At 46.7% G+C, this 21,285-nt stretch overlaps 1 protein-coding gene across 7 annotated transcripts in view; it reads left to right on the top strand.

Moving 5' to 3' along the window:
* EXTL3 (exostosin like glycosyltransferase 3) overlaps positions 1-21,285 on the top strand; it is a 111,842-nt gene that overhangs the window by 45,254 nt on the left and 45,303 nt on the right. For 2 of the 7 annotated variants that reach the window (XM_083856055.1, XM_083856059.1), the window contains exons 1-3: positions 1,243-1,447; positions 1,930-2,018; positions 18,367-18,469. The gene's annotated coding sequence lies outside the window, so the exon portion shown is untranslated. Of the gene's footprint in view, positions 1-1,242; positions 1,448-1,926; positions 2,019-18,366; positions 18,470-21,285 lie in introns of those variants that run through there. The other 5 variants (XM_083856053.1, XM_083856054.1, XM_083856057.1 and 2 more) reach the window with 4 other exon arrangements.

Here is a 21,285-nt window from a genome sequence, read left to right as displayed (position 1 = left end):
TGCTTCCCAGAGTTGATGTGGAGTGAGAGTTTTGGACTGGACCTTCTGTTATTAATTTGTTTTGGCCTTTGTTTTGAGGACCTCAGAGCATTTTACAAAGAACTGCCCTTGCTCTGGAAAACCAGCAGGAGGTCCTGGTTACTGGAATATATTTTCTTCCAAAAAAATCTCAAACTTCAGAGCTACATGACTGAAAGGTCAGCCATAAGCACCTTTCCCTCCTTCCTTTCATCATTTTATTGTGTTTAACTTGTAGGGGTTCAATGCCATTTTTAAATTTTTTTTTAAGCTTCAGGTTTGAGTTTTTGTATATTCCTGGCAATTCTTGCTCCCATGCTCAGATTTTATTCCAGAGTCAGAGCTATGAAGTAGTTGAAGTCAGACCAGCACAAGATGATTAATTTTTCCTGTCTCCCAAGATCATCTTTCAAGACTATCAAGACATATGTTCTCAAATAGATTCCCTGGTAGCATGGGGGTTATGGGAATGGCTCAGCAAGGCCGTGCCCTTTCCTTCCTGTAAAACTGACGGATGGATGGAAGATGCCAATTGATAAATTTTTGGTTGTACTCACATCTTTTCATCACTTTACAAACAAATTTGTAAGATGCTTTACATCCTGCTGAACAGGAAGTAGCTTTTAATTATATTTCTCCTCTCAGCTGCTATTTGTGACCCACGAGCTCCCTGGTGAATTCCCAAGGAATGCTGCGAGCCAGGGAACCGGAGCAGAATTCCCTGAGGTTGCACAGCTGGGAATCAAACCCCAGTCACCCGACACCCGGCCCTTGCCTTAACTACTGTACAAGAATTTCCTCCTACTGTGCCTCTAATAGAAACTTGCAGGGCCAAATTAAGTGGGCAGATTGTAATCACTGCTGCTGAGTTATCCCAGCGGTGGAATTACCGCAGCCCTCTGCTCCTCGATACTAATTTGGAAAGTTTGCTGCCTCTTCCCCCCCTCCTCTCCCAGAGCTCCACCTTGCCACATTCCAGGCTCTGCCTTGTGGGGAAAAAAAGAGCCCGAATGACCATAAAGAGCCCAGATGTTGTGGCCGGGGGCAGGAAGCACAAGTCAGCTCTCCCTGATTCGTGAAGCTAAAAATAGTGAGAGCATTAATACGAATCTCTGCCTTCAGCTGGCTGGGCAGTCTGGCCTCTCCTGAGGCATCTTCCTTGTGGGAGCCGTATGGCACAGGGAGCAGGCAAGGCAGCTCGTTAGATTAATTCCTCAGTGGTTTGGTTCCTTGTTTTATTTGCATTACAGGAGTTGCCTGCAGGCCTGAGTGCAGCTTAGACCCCCAGCCAGGCATGGCACGAGAGCCTTGCAGGAGGCTGTCTGAGCCTAAAGATGCTCTGGATGAATTTCAGAGTCAGGAAATGTAGCGAGTGACAGGGAGGGGACAGAACCTGCAGCCACGTGGCACCGACAGCAATAAACCTGGGGTGAGTTGTTTATTTTCTGTTACCAGCACAATGAATGTCTGCAGCTCTTCCCCAGCCCAGGCAGCTGTCACAGGCTCCTCACTGGGAGCTGTGGGATGGCTTGGGCTTGGTGGATAATTGGGAAAACCAGGCACTGTCCCCTTTCTGAAGCAGCACAGGAGGGTGCTGGTTGCTTGGGATGGTCTGTCTGGATGGTGAATGTCCTGCACAACCTTCCAGAGTCACTCTAAATCCCCTTCTCAGTGATTTAATGTTAGGGGCAGCCAGTGAGAGAGCACATTTGGGCATCTGGGGAGTGTCTGGACAGCATTTTCCAGCCTTATGGGTGGGGTGGGGAGGGTGGGAACAACGTGATCAGAGTGGCTTTTGTTCCCTGCAGCATAGATTATAGTAATGTTGCTATGGCCACAAATCTCCCTCAAATTGCTGCAGACAATTCATGAATTTCCTTTTTTTATTACATCCTAACACTGAAAAACCAGCGAGGCTGCCAGAAACCTCTCCCAGGGAAATCTGTAACCGCTGGAGATGTCAGGAGCTGCAGGAGGGGTTGGAATTACAGGTATTGAGTGTGAGTATTGCTGTACTGGGGGGTGCTGTAAAGGGAATCTCTTGTTGCTGGAACTTTGGGATGCTTTTGAGGTGAAGTAATTAAATTAACCCAAAATATCTAGCTGCTCACTTCGATCCCATGACCCCTGATTAATTAGTTGCTCCCATCTTCAGGGTAATTGGAGTATCAGTATGCCTCAATCATAGGCAGTGAGTGGAGCCCTGTAAGCTTTGTCCTGTTTTGCTTCCTTTCCCAAGGAAACTGTGTGGTCAGGAGAGCCTCACCTGGCACAGCAGTGAGGTTCCTGAGGGCTGGGAGATCCCTGGCAGTGCTTCCTGCTGCTGCAGCACATGGGAAGTTGTATTTTTTTTTTCCTCCTGTTTGTAGCTTTGCTCACTCACAAAGGAGCGTGGACCTTCAGCAGCGTTTGGGTGCTCTGAGCACTGGGGGTGAGGGATTTGTGATTGGTTTCTTTCTGGTTTGAGTCAGGCTGTACATCTTGTGTGAAATCACTCATCAAAAACTCTTGTCTTTGTGGGCAGAGAGGGAGGGAGAGGGGCTTTGGCTGCAGCACAGCTTTCTCATCCCACAGCCCCCTTTGAATTTGTCTGTGGGGGTTCTCTCAGGGTTTGGGGAACAGGGCTGTGAACAAGGCTCCTAAACACCACTTGGTCACTGCTTTCTGTGGCCCTGGGCAAGTCATTTAGCTCTTTCTTGCCTTAATTGGCCTAATTAGTCCCTTCCAGGCATCTTAAAGTTCTGGTAATTGGTGCTTCTGGTTGTACACTGAGGCAGTGACCACGAGCCCTGGGCATGTTCAGCCTGGTTCCTTGTTAGTCTGTAGCCAAATAAACATCAAAACTCCTGTTTGCTGTTTGATGTGACAGCTTGGAGGTGATGACTGAGCTTAGAATCCCAGATGGTTTGGGTTGGAAGGACCTTAAAGCTCATCCCGTTCCACTCTCTGCCATGAGCAGGGACACCTTCTACTATCCCAGGTTGCTCCAACCTGGCCTGGGACGTTTCCAGGGATGGGGCAGCCACAGCTTAACCCAAAGTGGAGCTGTGGCCATTAGATTGTACTGCTGTGACCTTGCTGTCTGAAAATCAAACCTCATGTTATTTTCATCGCTTTGTTAATTTGATCCTCATTGAAACCCCTCCTTAGTCCTTGTGCTCTTCTGGATCATGGGGTGGATTTTTTGGTTCCATGTGACAGAGCACGAGCTTTAGTGCATTAAACTCTGTTCATTTCACAAGCTTAGACTCACATTTTGAGTGTCTACAGTTTGTATTATTTGAGGAGCCGTGAGATTTATTAAATGTGATGGAACCTTTCTGCTCAAGAGTAGAAATCATGAAAACACAGGATTTGGGTTTTAAGGGACCCTAAAGATGTAGTTCCAACCCCCTCCCATGGGCAGGTTGTTCCCTTCAAGTGTCTGGGTAAAGCCCAGTGAGTGTTTTTTGGCTCTTTCATGTTTATGATTTGTTTTTCCTGGGCTATGTGGTTTTTGTGGGTGTTGTGGGTCTCTAATGTGGTGCTTCAGCAAGGATCAGCGTTTTGGGGTGCCTCTACACAAAGTTCAGGAAGAAATCCTAATGCATTTCCTGGAGCCTCCTGAAGCACTTCTGTGAGGAGACAGAGAAGGACAAATGTGTAGGAATTGAGAAATGGAATGGGGATTGTGCTGGAGTTGGAAGCAAAGAAGGGAAATGTCCTGGATGAGGAATGGGGGGTGAGGAGGCATGTTCAGTTTGTGGGCAGAGGCCATCCACCCTGATTTCATTCTTTTTTTTTTTTCTCCTATGGTTTTGTCATTTGCACTCACCGTACCCACACTTTCAGTTAATTTCTAAGAAGAGGAAAAAAAAAATGCTGAAACCATTTTGGCGGCCTCAAAAGCAGGAAATTCACATTACTGTGGTGTGGCTTTATCAGCCTGTTCTCACACTGATGGCCTGAGCTTTGCCACCCTCAATTCCTCTTCCCATGGCACTGTGAGCTCAGACTGGGCTGCTGGGGCTGTCTGAGCTCCATGTCAGGCTGGAGAAATCCAGGCTATCCAGAAGGGACAGGCTTGGACAGCTCCAGCACCCACCCATTGTCCTGCTCAGTGCAGTTCTGTTGTCCCACATCCATGGTGAATCCTCATGTTCACCCCAGAAATGGTTTTGTAACTGATTGAGCAGAAAGATTTATGTTCAGGGGAAGTCATAAATAAGCTCTTTCCCCAGCACTCAGTGTGCTAAATGTTAGTGTGATGTTTTCTTCCTCCAGAATTGGAATGCTTGGCACAAGGGGGATGTAGATCTGTTAGAGTGGGTCCAGAGGGGACTGTGGAGATGCTGCAAGAGCTGGAGCCCCTCTGCTCTGGAGCCAGGCTGGGAGAGCTGGGGGTGTTCACCTGGAGAAGAGAAGGATCCAGGAAGTCCTCAGAGCCCCTTCCAGGGCCTAAAGGGGCTCAGGACCTAAAAGGCCTCCAGGAGAACTGGAGGGGGACTTGGGACAAAGGATGGAGGTACAGGAGAGAGGGAATGGCTTCCCACTGCTAGAAGGGATGGGATAGGTGGGATATTGGGAAGAAATTCTTGGCTGTGGGGGTGATGAGGCCCTGGCATAGAGTGCCCAGAGAAGCTGTGGCTGCCCCTGGATCCCTGGAAGTGTCCAAGGCCAGGTTGGATGGGACTTGAACAACCTGATGTAAGTGGAAGGTGGCAGGGAATCGATTTTTAAGAATCTTTGACAAGATGATCTTTCAGGTCCCTTCAGCCCAGACCATTCTATGATGATTTGGAGTGTCAGAAATGTGTGTGAAGTTTGAGTCCTTTGAAGTCTCTGTGGGCACATTTTGCTGAGGACCCAGCATGGAGCAAACAGCACATGTGGCTCCAAGTATGTTCCCTGTGAGAGGGATAGATCTGTTCCTCTGGTGCAGGGAATTCTCTCTCATGCAGCAGGTGGAATGTGCTGCTTCTCACCCAGAACTTGCTGATTTTCCCTTTCCTTCTCTTCCTCTGAATTCTTGGCTGCGAGGCTTGGGTGGGCTCGGGACCTTTGTCATAAAAAGCTTCCTGTTCTAATCCCTCAGATAAAAAATACTACAGGTCCTCCTTGGTGTGTGTGTGTGGAGGCAGGGAGGGGCTGGGAGGTGGATTTTTGGAAGAAGGACTGTGTGGAAATCTTTCCCAATTCTCTTCCTGTAATCAGTGCTTAACATTCTTGTTCTGTTCTTCATCCCCTCACCTTTAACTGGAGTGCTCTGAGATTGCTTATCTGAAAGAGATGGAGGTTTGTTATGTTAATTGGCTCTGAAATGACTGCATCAAATATCAGTAATTGGTATTATTATTCTGCTCTTGTTGTGTCTTAGGGTTTCCAGGGAGCAGAAATTAATATGGGAACCTGCTCTTTGTGCTGTGGTTGCCAGCAGAACCTCACGTGAGGTTGGGGTTTCAGGAGGCTGCTCAGTGATTCTGGTAGCAAAGGGTGGGACTGGTGCTATGGAGAGGGGAAAGATCCCTGCTCAGAGATGTCTGTGTTTAATCCCAGCTCCAGGGAGAGCTCCCTGCTCCGACTGAGGGGAGTCAGAACTGTGAATACAGCAAAGGCACGGCCACTTGGCAGATGAACTATGGATGCGCGGCTGGAAAATTGATTTTAGGAGGGAGCAAGCGTGGAATGAGCTGGTGTTGCCACACCTGACTGCGCTGCCTAAAATTGTTTGGAGAAGGGATAACTCCTTCTGGCATGGTGTGTCTGGCTGCTGCTGACAGCACTATTTCTACCCAGTTATGAGATCGTTTTTCAATCAAAACTCTTCCCTCCCAGCTCTCCAGTTTGTCCAGAATGGTTTTGTCCCTTATGAGGCAGAGTGGAGCTTTCCTGATGGTACTGACAGGAGCGAGCTGGGACATAACTCAATCCTCTCTAAGCTGCAAAGCAGAGCAACATTCTGCTAATTTGCTGTAATGGGATCTCTGTGCTGAGCAGTATTTGTAGTGTAGGTTGGGATTTGATGTGGATGGGAGGACAGCAAAAAGAAGGGATGGAGGCTGGATAATTCCTCCTGAGGGGTAACAGTGGGGCAGCTCTGATCTCTCTGTGAGCAGGGACAGGACACAGGGGGCTGTGTCAGGAAGGTTTAGGTTGGATATCAGGAAGAAGTTCCTCTCCCAGAAGGTGTCAGGCACTGGAACAGCTCCCCAGGGAATGGGTATGACCCAGAAGCTGCCAAAACTCCCAGGAGTGTTTGGACAAAGCTCTCAGGGATGCACAGGGTGGGATTGTTGGGGTGTCTGTGCAGGGTCAGGGGTTGGATTGAGATCCTCATGGGTCCATCTCTGGATATTCCATGATTCTATAATGGATGAGGAATTTAAGAAGGTTGGGGTAGAAACTAAAAGCTGGAGTAAGGACAGCATTAGCAGGTGGGAGATCAGGTCCACAGAGAGGAAATGAGAGTAAAGGAAATGTGAATTTGCTTTTAGTTCCTCTCAAGCATTTCTTTCTAAGCATGTCTGTTTGTTTACACTTTGTTCCCTGGTGGTCCCTAGGGATCTGGCTCTGGCAGGTGGCTGGAGGGTGACATGCTGAGGAGTGCTGGGCTGCTGTTGATCCATGGATAACCATGTTTTCTGGACTGGGATATGGCCAGGACACCCAGGAGGTGTTTGGGAGAGGTGTGTGTCCATCCTGATTGGAGGGAGGGTAAGACCAAGCCATGCTCAGTGTGTAGGGCACAGGAGTTACTCCTCCTGCACTGTGGAAGAGCAGATGCTTGTAATGATTCCCCTCCTATTCCTTCCTGTCCTGTAGCAGCCAGGCTGGAAGTTGCCAAGGAGAGTTGCTTTTTCCATCCCTGGGGTGCTGTAATCAAACCCCTCCTACGTCTGTCCAGACCAAATTATAAATCTGTGGGAGTTGTAAATCAAGCCAGGTGCTGATTGCACTTTTACCCTCATCTACAACTCCAAGCATCCTGGTTTCACCTGCTGCTCCCTGCTTTTCCAAGTATTAGTTTGCTTTGCAAAACCAGAGGGATCTGCATCACCTGTCCAGCACTGAAATCAGAGATGAGCTGAGCCATCGTTGCTGATGCTCATTAAAAGCTGAGTTCCAGCTTTGGAGGTGCTGTGAGTTGGGAAGTGTTAGAGCCATGTTACAGCTATATGGGATTATTAAAAATAATGGAATATATTGATTTGCAAAAAGCTGCTTGGAGGCAGTGGATGAGAACACGGGCAAGGGAATCCTTCTTTCTCTCCAGTTGCCTCTTGGGTGCCTGGAGCTTTGTAAAGAAATTTGCCACAGTCTGATGCACTTGTTGTGGAATTAAGGACAAACCTTGATGCTGCTGTTTAAGGACTGTTTCCTTATTATTCGAATCTTTGCTCAGAAAAAAGTCTCAAGGTTTTTTCCACCATGTCTCTGAGTTCTCTCTGAACAACATAAGACACTGTTGGCCTTTCAGTGAAGTCAGATTTTCACTTCTCTTTTTTTTTTTTTTAATTTTTAATTTTTTAAAATAAAATATTCCTGAGATTGAAATTGGAATGATACAGCTTCCATCTGGGAACTATTTTAGATTTAATTTGAAAAAACAGACTGTAAAACACACACTCGTAAAAACAGTTTGTCCTTTCCAATGTACTAGAAAATGATTCTCAGCAGCCTCTTAATGCCCTCTGCTCGCCTGTATTTAAGCTCCATGACATGCTCAGAGACACAGTTACAGTGGATTTTAATACTGAGTCATACATAAATTCCCAGTATGGATCATTTGGGGAAGATTAATATGGAGAATATGTTAATAGTAAAGAATTTGAAGTCCTTGCAGATTTTGCAGCACTGAGTGTGCACGAGGAGCTTGGTGACTGTAAAGTTGCTGTCCAGTTTTGCTTGAAAATGAGGTTACTAAAAAAAAAAAGTGCTTTTATCTTTGGAAATGGTGTGCCCATGGATGTGCACAAATACTGCTGCATTTTAACCATGGAATCACAGAAAGATTTGAGTTGGAGGGGACTTTAGAGATCATCTTGTCCCACCCCCTGCCACGGGCAGGGACATCTCTCACTATCTCAGGGTGCTCCAAGCCTCATCCAGCCTGGCCTTGGACACTTCCAGGGATCCAGGGGCAGCCACAGCTTCTCTGGGCACCCTGTGCCAGTTCCTCCCCACCCTTCCAGCCAAGAATTCTTTCCCAATATCCCACCTAACCTTGTCCTCTGTCTGTGGGAAGCCATTCCCCTTTATCCTGTCCCTTGTGGCATTATCCAAAACTGTGGATCAGTTTTCTGCAGACTTCTGGAACTCAGCTCCTCACTTTTGGCTTTTTAGCATTCCTTGTGCCTCCAGCTCTAGTCAGGGCAATTTTTTGGTCTGAGGCAGGAGCGAGGCATCACTTAATGGCTTAAGGATTAACCAGCTGATCCCATCAATTTTCCATAGGGTGCCGCTGATTTCCCAGGCTTTGATTTGATGCTGGTATTCATGAGCATCTCCCTCAGCCCCAGGGAGGTCCCTTGATTAAGTCATTAGTGCTCCGTGGGACCTCATGGGGAGCCCAGGCTGCCTCAAATAATGAGCTGACGAGAGTGCAGCATCAGATGTATCAGCATCCTGCCCCATCCCTTCCCCTTCTGATTCCTTATTATTCATGGTGGGCTTGCTTACAGTGCTGTCTGATTTTTGTGAGAGAGAATTTTTTTTGTTGCTTGGCTGTGGAGAAATAGAATTGGGCAAGGATCATGTAAAAACAGTGTCTTGGCCATGTTCAACCTGCCCTTCCTTTCCTTCATCCCCAATTTCAGGGTTTGCTGGAGACTTAAAAAAAAAAACAACCCAACCCAAACCAAACACCAAATTGCTTTTGAGTAACGTGAAATCCTGATTATGGAAATGTGGATTGTGTATCACAACACACACATTCATGTTCTGCCTCCTCAGAAATCCTGCTGGTGGCCTGTGCATGGCCATCTAAAGGGAATTTTTAAAAACTTGTTGGGGCAGCTGTGTGAAACCAATACCTTCATGGCTAAAATGGATGGCTAAAATGGATGGGTTTGGGTGCAAAGCAGCACTGATGTGCATTTTATGGACAAATAAACTGTTGAGGTCTTTTCCAAAGGACCAGGCAGCCTAAATTGAGTATTGCAGCAAAGCAAAACAGCAGAGAAGGGTGGGTGAATAGCCCTGAGAGGGGATTGATGGAGGTTCTTAATCTGGGAGAGGGCAATGGTGGCATCCCTAAGCTTTTTCTGCATTTGAAAATCCTGTTTTCAGTTGTTCATATTATGCCAAACTTCAAGCAGAACATTCCAACTAGTTGCTTGTGCTGAGTGCTTTTTGGGAAGACTGTAGTGAAAACTGTTCAGCTGTTTTGGAGGATGAGAGTGAGAAAATACATTTCCTTACAATTAAAAATAAATACAAATAAAAGCAAGGTGACCAATTCAAGTCACGGTGCCTCTGCATTTGGGAGCAATGATTGGATGGTTGGCAAATACCTCCTTTGCAGTTCCCATAAAAATCCACCAAAGCTGGGCCAGTTTGGAAACACTGAGGGAATAAAGGCAGGGAATTAAGAGGGAGAGGAGGGAGAAAAGACGTGGTTCTTAATCATCACTGAATACCACCCTTGAACTGGATGCTGTTCCCATGGGCTCTGTCATTTTGGGGAAGCTGCTGGAAACAATCTCTTCAGAAATACTCTTCCTAGAGCACTGGTTTTGAACACCCTGGATTTAGTTTTGCAGGGATGATGGAATTCAGTGGCCTGTCTGTGTGTATATACAGGTATATGGTGGTGAGGATGATAAAATATACTTGTATATAAATGTGAAAGTGTTTAAGGCTGGGCTGGATGGGGTTTGGGGCAACCTGGGATAATGGAAAATGTCTCTGCCTGTGGCAGGGGGGTGAGTTGGATGAGCTTTTGGGTCCCTTTCAACCCAAACCATTCTGTGATATATTAAAATCTGAGGCATCCCCTCATGGACAGAAGCTGCCGGTCCTTGTCCATCCTCTGAGGCTCCTGTCCTTGTGGAAGGACAATGTTGGTGCCTTAAGGGCTTCATCCTGGGCCAAATTTGGGTCAACACAGCTTCAGAAGATTTTAGGTGTCAGAAAACACAGTTATACAAATTGTATTTCTGTAACAATCCAGGCTGGAGGTGGGAAGGTGCATTGGGCTCTTGGCTTGAAGCCTCATGGGGGACAATGGGGATAAAACCCTTCCTTTTACTTTTGTGGAGGTGGTGGTGACCTGCAAGAAAAATAAATATGGTGAGTCATTGCAGAGTATTTTGGACCTGATACAGGAAATTTTTCCTTGCACAGTGGCTGAGATGACCACACACCTCCCCCATGCTCAGTTAACCCAGCAGGAATCAGTGCAGGAGACGTTCTTGTGTAACAAACCAAACCAGCCAACAGCCTGTCGACTTTGGATGGAGCCTGTGACAAAATGCAGCAGAGCTCTACACTTCACAACCTTCTAATAAAGCTCTTGCACCTGATGAAGTTACAGAATTCAACATCACTGCTGGTGGCACCACCCCATCGTTCCTGTGGTGACAAAGGCCTGCAGGAGTTCCAAGCAGCAGGAGGAAAATGTGAGAGTCACTGAAGGAGGATTTGTCCTGTCTGCTGGGCAAACATTTAGATTTGCCAGTTTTCCAGGTTATTTTTGTTTGGTAGAGAGCAGATAAACAGATTCACTTTTTAAGAACCGCTTCTGGTGCTTAATCAATTTTCTCGTGTCCATAGTGAAAAGAAATTGAATGTAAAATTAGTGTTTTTAGAGAGGAGTGGGTTCTCTGTGAGCTGCTCTGAACAAATCCATCTTTGTGTGACCAGGCAGCATCAGAGCTGTCTAGAAGATCGTGTGAGCCCCTGTTTCTGCTCTTTTTTTCATCAGGATAGGAAATAAAAGTCATGGAAAGGCTGTGATAAAGCTGTAAGTGTGATCATGGGAGTTCTCAGGAATAGCTGCATCCCGGCCTTTGTGATTTTCATCAAGTACAAAGAACAGGAAAATCTGTGGAGTTCACAACACCACTGGAGTAAGAAATTGTTCCAAGAAAATGATGAATGGCTTGAAGCAATCCAGATGATTTTTAAACTGGATGGAGGATGGAGTGAGCAGAGTGGGCTGTGCCTGGGGCAGAGGGCTCAGCCCTCCAGGAACAGCTGCTGTGCAAAGGTACTTGGGGTTGGACTGAGACGCCAAATCTGCTTCAGTTCCCAGAATAAGAAGTATTTAATGCCGTCTATGGACATGGGAGCTGGGAAATAGGAACAAAGGATGTTTTTACTCCAAAAACTGAATTTCTGAAAATATTGTTCAAGTAACTTATTTAGCTCCGATATCTGTGTGTTAAAATAGATGTGGGAAAAGCTGGAGATCCTGCAGCAGGAGCAGCAGGGCAGCTTTTGGATCAGGGTGAAAATATCCAGAGCTGAACTTTTAAACTCTCCCACTGTATTTATGGGTCAGGAGAGAGACCCAAACTTGAGTCCCTTCTCAGGGCAGGGGGTGCTGGGTACTGCTGAGTCCCAGAGAGGGTGGGAAGAGGTGACATTGAAATTTAGACATGAACTGGGATTAATCACTGGAGCAAATTCCCAGGAAAGGATGGGTTTGATGCCTCTGAATTTATCTTTGGAGGCTGAACTTGCTTTTTCTTTACCTGTAGGAATGCAGAGAGGGTGACACCAGTTTGGGGGCAGTGAGCAAAGGAAGTTTCCATTGCCTTTCTTGAAGACAAAATCTCAAGGCACCTTTTCTGCTGTGAAAGCAAAATGCAGTCGTGGAACAGAGGGTGGCTTTGCACCACAAAATCCTGGAAGTTCTTTCTTGGACCAATTCCTTTCGAATGAATTTTGGCAGTGGGCTGGGAGCTTAGGACAATTTTCTGGAAGGGGATTGTTGCCACTTCTGTGTGTTCTTCCTGCTGGAGAAAGGAAGAACTGTGCCAAGACAGATTCTGATGTGCCTCGAGTTATTCTTTGCAGCAGTTCATTACCCCTGCTGAGCATCCCTCACTTTCTTGCTAATTCTCTGTGCCACTCAGCTGGTTTAAGGTGAAAAGGATTTGTAATATCCCCAGCTGTTGGTTCAGGTGAAGAGGAACCTTAATTTGAAGGTCCAGTTTTTATCCCTGAATGTCTTGAGCCTCTGAAGCGTGTGCAAAGTGATTTCTTTAATATTTTTTTCTGAGTTAGATAAGGGAAAAAAAAAATCCTTTCTTCTCAAAAATAACTCCTAATCCTGGAATCATTTAGGTTGGAAATTCCTCTAAGATTATTGAGTCCAACTGTTCCCTCAGCACTGCCAAAGCCACCACTGCTTCATGTCCCCAAGTGCCACATGCACACAGCTTCTAAATCCCTCCAGGGGTGGGGGTCCACCTCTGCCCTGGGCTGGACAACTCTTTTGGGGAAGAAATTATTCCTAACACCCAATTTAAATATTGTCTTTTGTCTTTTTACTCCTTGTTGATGAATGTTAGGAGTAACAGTTCCACAGTAAATGTCCTTTTTTCCTTATCCACCCTCATTTCCACGTTGGAAATCTCTGTGCATTTCCTGTGCAAAGCCCTCTCTATCAGCTCCATTTACAGACTGGTGCTTGCTGAGGGAATTCAGAGAATTTTAGAGGGAATCTTTGTCCCTCTGGGATTTCAGTGGTCACTTGGCTATCCGAAGGTCAGGGTAGAGAGTTGTGTCTCCTGCAAGAGGACACTAAAAGGGAATTGTGGCATCTGGGGTGGGTGATTGGGAACACACAGAGCTCTCAGTGGAGCATTTCCAGCCTGAGTTACACCCTGCTTTGTGTGCTGACAGACTCCTGCCCAGCTGGAAGGTAAATTATTAGCTTAAATCCCTTCCTCTTCTGGTGATTCAGCAGCTTTTAGGGCATCTCCAGCTTGCCTGAATTTGGATCATGAGTCTGAACCCAGCCCTGCAAAGTCTGTGAAGGTACAGGATAAGGAAAAGGCAGGAGAAACTTTGGTGGCAGGTTTGGACTCAACTCTTGGGGCCAGGGGGGATAATTTCCCAGTTTGTTTCTGGGAAATCAATTGGTTTTGTTCAGGTTTATGGAAGAAACTAACAGTTTATCCTTCACCAGCCTGTTAAAATTCCTTTCTCACAGTGGGATCATAAAACCTCCGACTTTCTCTCTGCTTGCAACAACAGGTTTTAATTTCCCTGTTTGTGGGATTTTGTTTGCTGAAGTGGAAGGTAAACAGGAGTTCTCTGGAGTTTTCCTGTGGGGATTTCTCTCCCCACAGACCCCTCCTGTGTTATCCCACTCATAATAACAGGATTCCCAAGCACTCCTTCATTTCCAGTTCTGCTTTACATGTTCTTTTCTGGAGGATTAATATGCTGGGTAACCTCTGTGCATAAACAATTCAGGAGCAGATGCTGGAGAGCAAATGCAGTTAATGGACCCTGATGGTTTTTTTGCCAGTTTTATGGGACATGTTGCCTGAATTAGCCTGGGAAACTTTTCTGCTCTTAAATATCAGAGCTCAATTTAATGTTTCGTGTTGTCCAAACATCTGCTGGGCTTTGGCATCTCCTTAATGGCAATTGAAATGAGAGTGCCAGGAATGCTTTCCAGAGCTGTGGATCTGGGCATGTGTTGCTCTGTCTCCATCATGTTTGCCTTCAGCTCAGGTTGCAGCATCCCAGGAATGATTTCCTGGGCATATTTCTGTATTAGGTTGCAATATTTGTCTGCCTTAGTGCAGGAGAATGAGCTTAAATAACTGTATTGAAACCAAATTTTTGATTGGCAGTGGCACCTCTGACAGTGGGGAAAAATAATGGTGGTGCAGGCAGGTGAGGGAAAGAAAAAAACCAGTCTGGATAAGAGCCTTGAAAAAAGAGAAAATAGGGAAGCAAGTGGAGATAATTGTCAGGGAAGAGTGAGATGGAAGCAGATTGGGATGTTTTTGTGACCAGGAATAAAGGGAAAAGCTTTTCAGTGAACGCTGTGAGGATGAGCAGAGGAAAATGGACAAATTTCTCTGGCTGGTGAAGAGATGAGGCCAGAAAAGTGAGAGAGTTAAATATCCCAAGATGCCATTTAGTGCTGTGTGTTCCACTCCTGGCCTTCCCCAGCCCCCTCGAACAGGGATTGCTCCACCTGGGGCTGCAAATTCTCCAGCCCTGTTTCCTGCGGGGCAGAAGGAGATCTGTGTACATATCTGAGAGGCTGGGTTTCATTTCCAGGAGGATGTAGGTCTAACTTGTTTATGTTGGAGCAGGAGAGGCCAGGAGGAGGCCACGTGTGTAAGAGCAGGGCTGGATTCCCCATGGAGCAGAGGAGCCTTCCTGCGCATCTCTCCACAGCTGCTCTCTGCATCAGGCATGAAAAAAAAAAAGAAAAAAAAAAGGCAATTTAAAAGTTCTTTTAAAAATATAACAACAGCAAAGTTCTGTTTCAAAGAATGGAAGGCTCCTTATCCACTAAATACATCCCCTCATGTAGATTCCTGTGATCTCCAGAGACCTTTAGGAGCAGCAGCTCACCACATCAAAGGAGTGTCCGTGGGGCTTGGAGTACAAACACGGAATATTCAGGTGCCATAGGGGGTTCACAGGGCTCTGGGTCCGTGCCCAGGGAACAGATATTCCCTTGCTAAGGCACCATCTGACAGCCTTCCCCTTCCAGACAACTGCATCAAAGGTGACCTGAAAAACTTTTTTTAATACATTAAAACATGTCCCAAACTTTAAAAATTTGACTATACTGCCAAAGTCCGGGTGTAAGAACTTTCCCTCTGCTTAAAAGATGTTTCTTTACGAAGTAGGTTTTGCTTGTCCTCACTGATTTTAAGGTCTGGGAACCATTGACCTCTCCTGGCACAGTGTTTGCTTGTGCTGAAGGGGGACAGGAAGGGACCCACAGCAGGGGGGCAGTTGAGAATGATCCATGCTCCAATACTGGTGTGGCATCACTTGATAATCTGCTGGCTTCCCACTGCCAGAGGGCAGGGCTGGATGGGATATTGGGAAGGAATTCCTTCCTGTGAGGATGGGGAGGGCCTGGAATAGAATTCCCAGAGAAGCTGTGGCTGCCCCTGGATCCCTGGCAGTGTCCAAGGAGTGAGAATGAGGATTTCTGTCCTCTGCCCATGGCACAGAGTGACAGCAGTGTCCCCTCTGTGCTGAGTCAGGATCAATGCAGGTGACCCCACAGCCCTGGGAGTCCTTCCAGGATTGTCAGCCTTGGATCTCCCTCTCTGCGAGCCCCCCAAGAGGTGGGATAAGGTGACTCAGGTGTGTTTCCTGGCTTGCTGTGGGTGGGTGGAAGATGGGGAACCTCAGGAAAGCTCAGCACAATGGAGACACCAGGCTCAGTCACACCATTTGTCTGCTGCCCAGAGTACTGCACTGCTCTGACCAGGAATGGTTCCACCCTCCCACAAAGTAACATTTCCCTGTTTTTCTGGGATAGTTTCCCTAATGGGATCTGGAATGGGGTCCTGTGCCAGGCAAGCAGCCAGCAGACATCTCAGCAGCAGGATGTTCTTCCCCTCCAGCCCTGCAGTGGCTGGAGCAGCTGGATGGGGATGAAAACCAACATTTCCCACCAGCTTGGGGTGGTGAGGAGAAGGGGTTGGTCCCTGAGTTCAAGGAATTAATTTGCTTTTTGATCATCCGTCGGGAAGAATCCACCAGAACCCCGGGGTGCTGCTGGGATGGAAAGCAGGCGCCTGCTGTCTCAGAAATCTTCAAAACATTCCTCCTCTGGCCAGCACTGCTGGAGGCTTTCCTGGATTGGGTCTGTGCCAGCCACGTTGTGCTCCTGTCCCAAACTTGTCACCTGCCTTGCTGTGTCCCAGCAGATGTGACACAGCACTGCTGGCTCCTGATGGTGGGGAGAGTCACGACGTGTTTCTGTGTGTTCCTGTGGTTTGGCAGAGCTGCACAAATCAGCATTTCCCCCTGTTTTATGGATCCCCCTCCCCTTCTGCCAAATGGGAATAACATTGCAGAGAGAACAATTTGGTGGCATTCAGGAGTTGCTGAGTCTTGAACAGCTTCTGCTGGTCCAGCCAGTTCTTTGAAAGTTGGAGTTTCTGGGTACTTTTTTTTTTTTTTTGTTCAAATAGCAGCTTGCGAAGGACCAGAAACTGTTGTGACAGTGCCTCTAAAATCCTTAAGCTGCCTGAATCACTCCGAGGAGCCAGGCAATAAAAGAGCTGGAATAAAATGTATCCCACAATGTCCTTCACTTCTGCTGACAACTGCAGTTTAAATTACTGGTGCAACCTTTTAGCATAGCTGGCTTGTAAAAACTAATAAAATATAAAATGAAGTTGGAACAGCGACTTGCCACCTCTTCTCTAGTGGAGAATAGGGAGAAACCACCCTTTTTTTTTTTTTTTTTTTTGGGGTGAGCCTGTGCTGGGATGTTGTTATTGCTTTAATGACAGTGATCAGAATAAGATATTAATATATGCTGGAATTTTTACATGATTTTAATTATATAGTGTTTATAAGGCATGGGCTTTCACTTTCATCATAAAGTGGCATTTATTCTATGAAGAACCTGATGTTTTCCAGAGCTTATTTTAATATTAGGCTTTTAAAAAAAAACCTCTTAAGCTCTCTTCTAGTCAAAGGTCCCTGCCCATGGCAGGGGGTTTAAATGAGATGATTTGAGGTTCCTTCTAACCCAGACAATTCTGTGACTCTCAGGAGAGTGGTTTGTTTGATTGACAAGATTTGGGCATCCCAATGCCAGATACTCTGACTCCTTGGCTCCTTCATCCCAAGTGGCCGGAGTTTCAGGGACTCAAAATAATCGGTGGCTTTGAAGAAAAAGAAATGCAGCTTTTAATTTCATAAGCTGTCAGCATTCCAAGCTTGCCATAAAACATCTCCAGACCTGGGAGAGGAGGCAGCGAGGGCTGTGCAGATGTTGGGCTTGTGCAGAGTGGGTGAGGTTCAAAGTGGATATTTCACAGGTCACATTGAAATGAAACCCTCAGCCGTGGCTGTTGAGTAACATCTTCTTCACTCATGATTTCTGGAGAACTCTGGAGAAGAACTTTGCAGTCAGGGAAGGAAGGAGGGGTAGAGGAAGGGTTGTGGCTGTTCTTGTTTCTGCAAACATTTTGTAGCCGTGCGCGGATGGAACCGTGCCAGGACCTGCAGCCTGCCAGGGGAGATGAGCTCCCATCACGATATGTTTCCTTCTTTGTATCCCGAAGATGTGGGCACTCGGGAAAGCGTTTTGCCAGCTGAAGTGAAAGGGATGGAAGGGGATGGAAGCAGCCCTTTATAAGCAGCACCAGCCTCCAAGGACCAGCCCTGACTCCCTGCTGGGAGCTGGGACTGGGCAGAGGCTGTGAGTATGGAACACATTAGTGAAAGTCAGGGTGGGGAGAGGGAGGTTGAGAGGCTCTGCTGTCCCAGAGGCTGTGTAGGAGGATGAAGGCAGGATGTGGATGGTCCTTTTTGTTTTAAAACAAAGGGAAATACCACTGAGAGCCAAGGCGTCGCCTGCCGAAGGATAATCCTGGAGCCTCGGGCTTTTCTAAACAAAAGGTATTTTATTTTTCTTTTAATTTTTATCTGTTTGTCTGCTGAGATTAGACTGGTTGTTTGCAGCAGAGGTGTGGCTGAGAGAGGATTTGAGCTGGGGAAAAAGCTGGATGAAGAATTGGTGGGAATTGCTGGGCTTGAGGCTGGACTTGGTGGGTGGAACTCGTGGTGTGTCATGGAACAGGTTGGGTGGGGTGGCTTGCAATGATCCTCTTGGACCTTGGCACTCATGGAACAATGGAGATAATGATTTTGTCTAATATTTTTGTGGGAAACGATGTCATGGACATAACCTGAGAGCTGTCAGTTATCTGGTGTTGTACAGGACGAATTTTGTGTGAAGTGAGCTGAGAAAGCTGAGAATGCCTGGAAGCAAGCTCAGAACTGATGGAGCAGGGAGCTGATGACCCACATCTGATCCTTTTTAGATTTGCAATATCCCTTCTCCAGGTGGTCTCATTTGTGCCTGATTCCCCCTTTAGTGTCCTTCAACCTCCCTTACTCCCTGGCAGCCCAAATTGTCAAACTTGTAGGACCTTCCAGGCTTAAGACCATGTCATAAATCACAAAATCCCAGAATGGTTTGGAAGGGAAGGGACCTTAAGGCTCATCTCATTCCACTCCCTGCCATGGCAGGGCCACCTTCCACTCTCCCAGGTTGCTCAATCCCTGTTTGGAGAGGTCCAGAGGGAATGTTTGTGTCAGAGTGCCTCTCTTGCACGATACCTCGAGGCCATGCATAACTTATTTCTTGAGTTCATGTGGTTTTGTCTGTGTTTTTTTTCTGTTAAACAGGAGAGAAACCCTTGAGATCAGCGCTGAGAGAAAGAAGAGAGGTGGTGAAGGAACCAGTGTGGGATGTTGGACAGATCTGAGCCAAGGAGCTGAGGGACAACAGGTAAAGCACAAAGGAGCACTGCAGTGCCAGGCTGAACCATGCCTGGGGTTAAGCTGCTTCTTCCCTTGCTGAATTTAAACGTAATTTACCAAAACATCTCACACCCTTCTAACAACATTCTCCTCCTCCCCATAGTCCAGTTGAAATAATGGTGAGATGAGGAAAGCTTGTAAAAATAGGGCAGGACCAGCATGGTGTCACCCCCCAGAGCTTTAATCAAGCCCCTTACATATTTTTTGGCCATCAGCTCTTTCATTTAATCATCCATTAATTGCTGAAAGTTTTGGCCAAGTTCATTTGGCAGAACTGCAGGGGAAGAAGCAGCATTTCACAATACTCTGGTTTCAGCAGTTTTCAATTCTGATTTTGAAAGCAGTGTTGAATGTCACTAATGGTCTGAGCTCAGTGTCTGGGTGCCTTGGGATCCAAATCCCTCCACACAGCTCAGGGGGAAGTTGAGCTCTGAACATTTTTCTTCTTTAGCATCATTCTGTGGGCAGATTCTTGTCCCCAAACTCTTTGTAATCAAGGTGTGAGGATCAGTCCATGGGTGCTGATCACAGCTCTTGCGGGGGTGTGTGGCTGCCTGGGAGCCTTCCAATCTCACTGCAGAGGCTGGAATTGCTGCCAGCAGCACATTTCTCCTTCCTCAGTTTTCTTCTCACTCCTGTAAGGAAGCCAGAGGATGAGGTTTTGTGCCCTGTGCTGAGCTCCTTCAGGCAAACTCAGACCCTGGAGTATTGTCAAAACTGCTGATGAGTTTGGGCTCCAGCAAAGGTGTCAAGAGTGAGGCAAAGGAGTCACTCCTGCCTGTTCCAGGGAATGGCATTTCCTGGCATGGGGACACAAGGACACCACGAGGCAGTAGCATCCTGCACAAAGCTACTCTGTCAGCTCAAGTTTTGGAGTGGAAGCAGCACATGGATTGTGACTGGGAGCCACCAGAGTTACTCAAGTCTGGCTGCTAAATCCAACTCCTGCTCCTAAGAAAACATGGATGAAGTGTGAGGGGCTGTGGTACAGCTCAAAGCACATTTGGTGCTCTCAAGGTCCCTGTTGGCCATGAACTCTGCTCCTCTGTGAAGAGATCACAGCTGCATCTCTAATGGCACAGGGCCAGTTCATGGTCCTGTTCTGACTCCCTGTCAGAGGATTTCTCCAGGAGCTCCATGTCCTTGTGAGCTGTGCTTGGAGCATCTGCTCCCTGTATTCTTGGGCTGAACTGCTTCCAGCAGGCTTAGCAACTGTGCCTGTGATTTCCTGCAAGAAATCCAACCATGCGGATTGGTGCTTAGCTTATGGGACTGTGACTATCAAACCATCATGGCATTCTTAAGTTGCCTTTTTTTATTTTTTTTTAAACCTGTTCGCTGTCTCCCCACCCCCAACCCCATATCTTTGCATCTACGGAGTTTTGTTTTTTTTTTTTTCCCTGCTTTATTCAAGTGAAAGAGTAAATCTTTTTTGATTTATTCCAGAGCAGCCCTCGAGCTCAGCTCTTGTGAGAGCCTGCTGACTTGGAGTTCAAAAGATCTCACATCTTTGAGGCCAAGCTGTGGTCTTCCATCTTGCCTCAAAGTTAAACTGAAAGAGAAAATTCCTTTTCTTCTTACAGAGAAAATCATCATGCTGTGTAAGGGAATCAGACTTACCTGGAGCAGCAGAGAGTGCCAACATGGAGAATTCCAGGTTAAAATCTGGTTGTTTAGCAAGGCTTTATTTTCAAGCACTGAACACGTTGTTTAGGAAGTGTTTTATGGAGATAAATACTCCTTTAAAAGCAGTGCTGTTGCCTGGCTGGGATCCAGCCTGTGATCCTACATTAAAGCATTTTTTGGGTGTTTAAACCACTACATTACCATGGTGGCTAGAAATGGTAGTTCTTATCCCTAACTTCCCGCAGATCTGCAGGGTTTGATAAGATATTAGGATGAAATTTTTGCTAAAAGAGTGGTGGTGAGGCCCTGGAATAGAATTCCCAGAGCAGCTGTGGATGTCCCTTGGATCCCTGGAAGTGTCCAAGGCCAGGTTGAACAGGGTTTTGGAGCACCCTGGGATAGTGGAAGGTGTCCCTGCCCATGGCAAGGGGTGGAATGGAATGATCTTTAAAGTCCTTTCCAGCCCAAATCATTCCATGATTCAATGAGGTGCAGACGTATCTGGCATATATAAGTGTGTGTATGATTTATATACATACACAGAGCAAAATAAACCTGTAAGAACTATTTATATCCTATTTCACTTCCACAGGGCCCTACTTAGTCTAGATTTATGCAGCTGTGGCTGCAGCTGTGAGCTTGGAAGGGCAGAGGTAATGGATGGAAGACTTTTAATAACTGTAGGGACCCTCCTTTTAAAATCCAGCTCCTCTGAGCAAGGTGACCTTGGCTCAGAGGAATCCAGCCCTGCAGGGGGAAGGAGATGCTGATCCACAGAGCAAAGGCTTGGCCAGACAGCAGCAGAAGAGAAAGCACAGGTTGGGTTGGTGGAGTTTTCAGCACACCTGAGGTTGTTAGGCTTGCAGTTAAAATAAATGGGTGCTCTCCCAAATTTGAATTTACACCAGGGAGTGGTGTATCTGTTTTTTAAAAAGCTCCTGGTATGGCATTCTAGGGAGAGAACCAGCTTTTTTACCTGCCTCCAAGCAGCACAAAGGACTGGCAGCATAAGTGAGAGCTCAGGTAGCCCTTACAGGTGTGAGGAAAATCTCACATGGTGTTTTGCCAGCCCTTCTCTGCAGAATTTTTCCAGAAATCCTTTCTTTCAGAGTTTTTCGGCCTGTTGGAGAATGTGGATGGGAACACCTTGATGTTTTA

Source organism: Zosterops lateralis (genome assembly GCF_965231275.1).
Source record: "Zosterops lateralis genome assembly, chromosome: 3".
NCBI classification, from domain to species: domain Eukaryota; kingdom Metazoa; phylum Chordata; class Aves; order Passeriformes; family Zosteropidae; genus Zosterops; species Zosterops lateralis.
Note: the sequence above shows the minus strand (reverse complement) of the source record. Positions and strands in the feature narration are given on the sequence as shown.